This window comes from Porites lutea, chromosome 7, assembly GCF_958299795.1.
Source record: "Porites lutea chromosome 7, jaPorLute2.1, whole genome shotgun sequence".
In the NCBI taxonomy this organism is placed as follows: Eukaryota; Metazoa; Cnidaria; class Anthozoa; order Scleractinia; family Poritidae; genus Porites; species Porites lutea.
In genome coordinates this window covers 18,829,674-18,835,673 of record NC_133207.1, presented here as the reverse complement: position 1 = coordinate 18,835,673, position 6,000 = coordinate 18,829,674, and the positions used below count along the sequence as shown (strand labels likewise).

General features: G+C 38.5%; 1 long non-coding RNA gene across 1 annotated transcript; it reads left to right on the top strand.

The window, feature by feature from the left end:
• The first annotated feature begins 5,124 nt into the window (after positions 1-5,124).
• LOC140942921 (uncharacterized) lies at positions 5,125-5,946 on the top strand. The gene is made up of 3 exons (XR_012166581.1): positions 5,125-5,182; positions 5,459-5,603; positions 5,814-5,946. It is a non-coding gene; the product is annotated as an uncharacterized lncRNA (long non-coding RNA).
• Positions 5,947-6,000: the final 54 nt, after the last annotated feature.

The window sequence follows — 6,000 nt, the reverse complement described above, 5'->3', positions numbered from 1 at the left end:
CGGAGAGCTTAGCTTCTTAGTGATAGCCACGCGAACCCCTCCCTAGAGTTTTTGATATGTTGCAGTATTTGGAAACGAATCTACCTTTACTGGAAAGCCACTGATCTTCTTAACAAGATGAGGTATATTTTAGGGGTGGTGGCGCTGCTGTTGGCCTGTGAAGTCACCAACAATGCTCGCCATCTTGGCCTTCAACTTGGATTTTACCAAGAATCAGTACCAATCAAACATGTATTTTCACCCAAAATTGGCTTGACCACCTGCTACTTATGACGTCATATCTCGTAACCATAGCAACTGACCATCACTAAACTTGTCTCAAAATGTGTGCCAGGGATGAATGAACGGCTACTGAAAACGTTAGGTACTGATTTTTTATCCTCTAGGAAAAAACTCAGGAAAACCTTATGGGGGGGGGGGGGGGGGTGGGGGGGGGTGGCATCCGCCCCCATAAACCATCTTTTTTTTCGTTACAGAAATTGTGTTGTGTTAATGAGAAGGCGGTCCAGCCATCCCCAGCTCTAGCCGAGATCTCGCTTTGTGCAACCGAGAACTTGGCAAGTCGACCAGCCTTCTCATATGAACATAACGGCATTAGAAGAAAACAAAGTATAAACCGAGCCACGCTATCACCCCATATAAATCATACCATCATCATCGTCGTCGTCACCACCACCACCATCATCGTCATCATATCCCCATCACCACCATCACCATCACCACCATCATTTTCATCATCATCATCATCATCATCATCATCATCATCATCTTCGTCATCATAAACATCATCTTCTTCTTGTGCTTGTTCTTGTTCTTCTTCTCTATATCGTATTGGACATCTTTGTATTGTATAGGGTAGTGGCCGTGTTTTTTGGTGTTTTATCGCTTTTATCTTTTCGAAAACAAAACCGTTCTTGTCTGATGCAGGTACTAATGCTGGAGAAACCTTCTTTTCTACCAGGTTCGTATTTAGTGGAATCTACACCATGGAGATGGTTACGAAGATTTTGTCGCGTGGATTTATACTTCATACCCACGCATACCTTAGAGATGGATGGAACTGGCTTGATTTCATAGTAGTCCTACTAGGGTATGGTGTATTTAACAGCGGATAAAATGAGCAACATGTTCCTTAAATAGCGGATTTGTAGAAAACTGTAAGGTCGTGGTGGATGCTCATAACCTTAGGGGTGGTTTACTTGTTCGGGCATAAGCGCTGATAAGATCTTTCCCCGGGTGAACTCCGATATAAAAGTTACTAGGATGCTCGTCGTCTCGCTTATCATGTATAAATTGTATATTTTGGTCTCACTTAGGGTGCTTAGGACCGAAAGTCACCATTTATATTTGCTCATTTAGGTATCGCTTAGGGCTGTGCATAACGAAATTTACAAAAAATGCGTTTTTGTCTGTTTTAGTATGGTCAGATTTAGTGTTAATTTTCCGATGAGCATCCCCGTCATATATGGGAGTTAAACCCTGGGCATCTTCCACAAATGATAAATTCATACTTGTGTAATATTACAATCTCTTATAATACTTATAGACACTTAACTAAGCAATATTTTTAAAGAAAGTTATCGCTCAAGAAAAAATGAGAAAAATGTTCTTCGAGCGATGCAATTAACATTGCATCTTCAACTTATCACCTCTTAAAGAAACCGACTTGTGTAGATGAAATTTTGATTCCCTTGTTAAGGAAGCACCAGACAGCAGAAACTTTGATTTCTTCAGGTATATCACTATGGCACCAAATATTGCTAACCTGACGGGAATCAGAACAATTAGAGTGCTTCGCGCCTTGAGGACCATCTCTACCTTGAAAGGTAAATGTAGGTGTGTAGCTCAAGTTATGTACATAGTAACAAGATGTATTTAAAACCCCGATGTGGCATATAAAACACGTAGTGACATTGTATACTTATAACTAATGGGATATCCTTTTTACCTCATTTGCTTTAAGGTCTCCGTGCAGTGGTGAATACATTATTGTCTTCTCTGAAGCTGTTGAGTGATGTCCTGATTTTGTTTATATTCTTTCTCGGTGTCATGGCGCTTATTGGACTACAGCTGTTTTCTGGAGAACTGAGAAACAAATGTGTTCTTAACATTCAGTATGCTAATAGTACAGAGAACGAACAAGAGCGAGCTGTAAACGAAAGTAAGAAACACATCTGAATTAAATTAAATGTCACAAATTGGGCGGCATTAGGTCAACTTTACATGTGCACAAAGCTACGCTGAAGAGTGTTATCATCACCATTAATGTTATCATAACCATTACTCGTATTGAATGAGGCTGAGTATGATGTGAAGAATAATTCAGATCGAGGAGAATTTTATCCACGGGGGCCGAAGAGCGGAGGCGGACAAAATCCTCCAAGATCAACATAATTCTTCACATCATACGAAAGCTGGATTCAATAACTGTTAAAATTATTATTCATTCAAAAGATTTCTCCGTTTCTGATTGGCTTAAATCCCATGGATAATTCATTATAACCAGCAGTTGTTGACCAAATTTGGAAGAAGTTTGCGATATGTGGAAAATGACGTCAATTCTACAGCAAAATTGCCAGAAAACTGGACAGTTAAACGAGAAGACCTGAGGACGAGGTTGAGTTTTTTTAGTAGTGAGTTCAAAATGGCGGAACTTTTAGCTCGTTTCGCAAGCAAGAAACAGGCGAACTATTGGCTAAAAACATAGCAAGAACAGCAAGAATATAACTCGACGGTCATCCGCTATTTGGAGAATATTTGCAGAATTGAACAACCCTTTATCTCCTAAACTTGCCGATAAACATGCAATCGAAGACGAACTTAACATCGATGGAGGTAAGCATCTTTTGGCTTGTTTTAAGGCTAGGAATTATTTTGAATGAGTAATACAACAATTATTGAATTGGGCTTACGTATCATCTGAAGAAATATGGAGATCTCGGAGGGTGTTATCTGCCTGGGCCTAATCGGCCTCGACGGATAACGTAAGGAGAGATTTTCCACGTATTCTTTTTTTGTCTGGAATTTTATATCTAGCTTTTAAAGATTCCCTTTGACGTTGTTTTAGTAATTCACACTGAATTTGCATTGCGGTTTTTAGCTCGGCAAAAAGGGCCCGTGCCGTTTTATTTTCCTTTGTTTCAGTTGCTTTTTGTTTGCTTAAGTAGTAATTGTAGAAAAGCCAAAAGTGTTCCTCAATAAACAAAACTAATGGAAATTACTCTTTTCAACTGTACACATTTTTTACTTCAATGTTGACTTTTGAAAACAATAATTCGTTTCTGAATAATGGTTATTTACGTGTTATTAAACTTTAGCCCATCTTACGTGATTTTATATCAGATGGCATTTATTCATAGCAACGCCTTTCCCACATGTGCACCTCGTTTTAATTGCAATTAAGCTAAATTTAGTGAATATATATTTCATTAAACTGCTAGTTAAATAAAGGCAACAGCCGAATTTTGAATATGAAAGGTTTTGCTGTCTTATAATTTTTGAAATAGATCGAGTTTTTAATTTGTTAAAGCTAGCATAGTCTGCGCTGCGGATTTTCATTCATATTGTAATACTTTGTACATAAACGAAAGCTTTAACAAAGAGATGGCCAATGCAAGATACAATTTAGTAAGTCGAAAGAAACACTCTCCTGTTATTGTTAGACCCGTTACGCTCAAAGTAAGAGACCAAGAAACACATGCCGGTTTAACAGACAAAGACCGAGAAGCCTTGCCGAGATGCCTTTCCATTGGGTTTCCAGTCCCGAAAGTGATGCCGAAGTTGAAGAGAATCTAAACCCATGAAGTTCAAGTTTCACGTATCCAGTTCCAAGTTCAAGCCGAGTTGCACCGACGATCCGACGTTCAACCGCATTTTCCACTACTAATCAAGCCCAAATGATAGATCCCCGACTTCCGCATGCAGCGTCGATAACGACGACGAATCCTTTGTGTGTCCAAGCGAAATAAAATATAAGTAAGCTACTTTTTACTGTTTTTCGATTAGACTGTCGATTACATTGCGTCGTTCATTACATTGCTGATTATTTCGCCGTGTCCTGCCTGAGTTTATGCCATGTGATCTGCTGAAGAATAAACGCTGTTGGAACCAAAGTTTAATTCTGTTTTATCCACTGCTGTACCAGTTAGTGGTTTGATCCCGGTCCTACAGAGACATGACGGCTCTTGCCCGCAAGAGAGTTGTCGTTTGAGTCTAGTTTCCCCAGTTTTAACGAGAGTTAAGCATCGAGTTCCTGTTGAGCCTCAGAACTTCGTTTTCTAATGGAAACAACTTCCGTCACAATACCACCCTCCTCGCTCTCCATAATTCAATAGATGATACTCAGCCTCATCCAATAATTGTTAATTATTTATTCCTAATACTCTAAGTTCTAATTAGAAGCTTATCTCCTCGTAGACTTTTTTCAACACTTTGGCCTATTTTTCGACACGGTTTCAGGATATAAACAGATGTTTTTCTTTGCAGATACCTCTCAAAAAGTCGATAACATTCATCGAGCCACATGTATTTGCGCATTCCTTCATTTCTTCCGATCAGTTTTAGTTAGAAATTCCACTATTTTGTCTTTGGATAGCATTAAACGCCATTTTTTTTTAGTTCGCTATTGCCTCGGCAAGCGGCCTCGTTTCCAAACAAATATGCCATCGATCAACCTCGTTTGAAGCAATATACCATCGAATCGATATTGCATCCCCAGCCGAGGAATTTGAGCCAATCAGAAACGAAAAAAATAAAACTGTACTGTCGTCATCATCGTTATATTATAGACTATTAGTGCAGATAGTAAGCTCTGCCTCAATTATTAAATGGCTATTTCTGACACAACCTCTATAAATGTCATCAACACTAAGTATGTTAATTTGATATCATATTTTCACGTCATGTCCCTCCCAGTACTCATTAATATGCTCATCATGTTTTTTTCGTCATTACCGATGTCATCTTTAGTTTCGCAAAGTAAGGATTTATCTTAAGGCAAAAGTTTATGATTCATATAGGCAAGTCTCTTTCATCATACAAAAAAATAACTTTTTTTAACGTTGTGTTGAACGAGACCTGAGACCTAGCAAGAATAGCGACATTATGGGCTATTTTTACTTTCAGGTTTTTGGTTTCTTAATAACGGCGATCCTTTGATTTGTGGGAACAGTTCAAGTGCAGGGTAAATTTTGTAACATATGCATGATCAAATAATCAATAAATTTGTTAGCTTATTTATTAAATGACTAAAATGCTTCTCCTTTCCTTGCCTATAGTCGGGATCCTATCTACAATGCATCAACACTAGCTTTTGTTAAGCTGTACCTTCAACAGAACACCGCGTTAGTCATTTCCGTAGAAAATCCATTGTACTGTATATACAGTACAAACAATTAGCTTATCAAGGTCACAGATATTATTAGTTGATTTTGTGTTCTATTCGTTTTCCCTGATTAAGATCTTGTCCATCCAATTACACATGCATGCCTAACGCTGGTCCAAACCCAGATCATGGTTACACGACATTTGACAACATGGCTTGGTCTCTTATTATGGCTCTACAAATACTAACAATGGATTTCTGGCAAAACGTTTACAACAAGGTAAGTGTATCAATTGAGATTTTCTCTGGATATAAGAAGAAAACTGAAGGAAACATAAACATATGCCATAAGCCAGAATTCGTCAGGCCTACTTCAGGCAGTAAGCCGTGGAAAAGTGGTGAAAAATATTTAAGTGACTATCGTGATACAAACTATAAACTAACTTTCATGGTGTAACTGGCAAAATTGAACACTTATCATTCCTTTTAGATCAACAGATCCTCTGGAGCGCAGTACGTGCCATATTTTGTCATCGGAATATTCTTCTGCGCTTTTTACCTGATGAACCTTGTATTGGCTATGGTGTACTTATCATATGAACAGGAATTATCTTCAGACGGAAAGGAGGTACTTTTAGATATCCGCAAATTCAATCAGCATAGGTAGGGCGACTCAA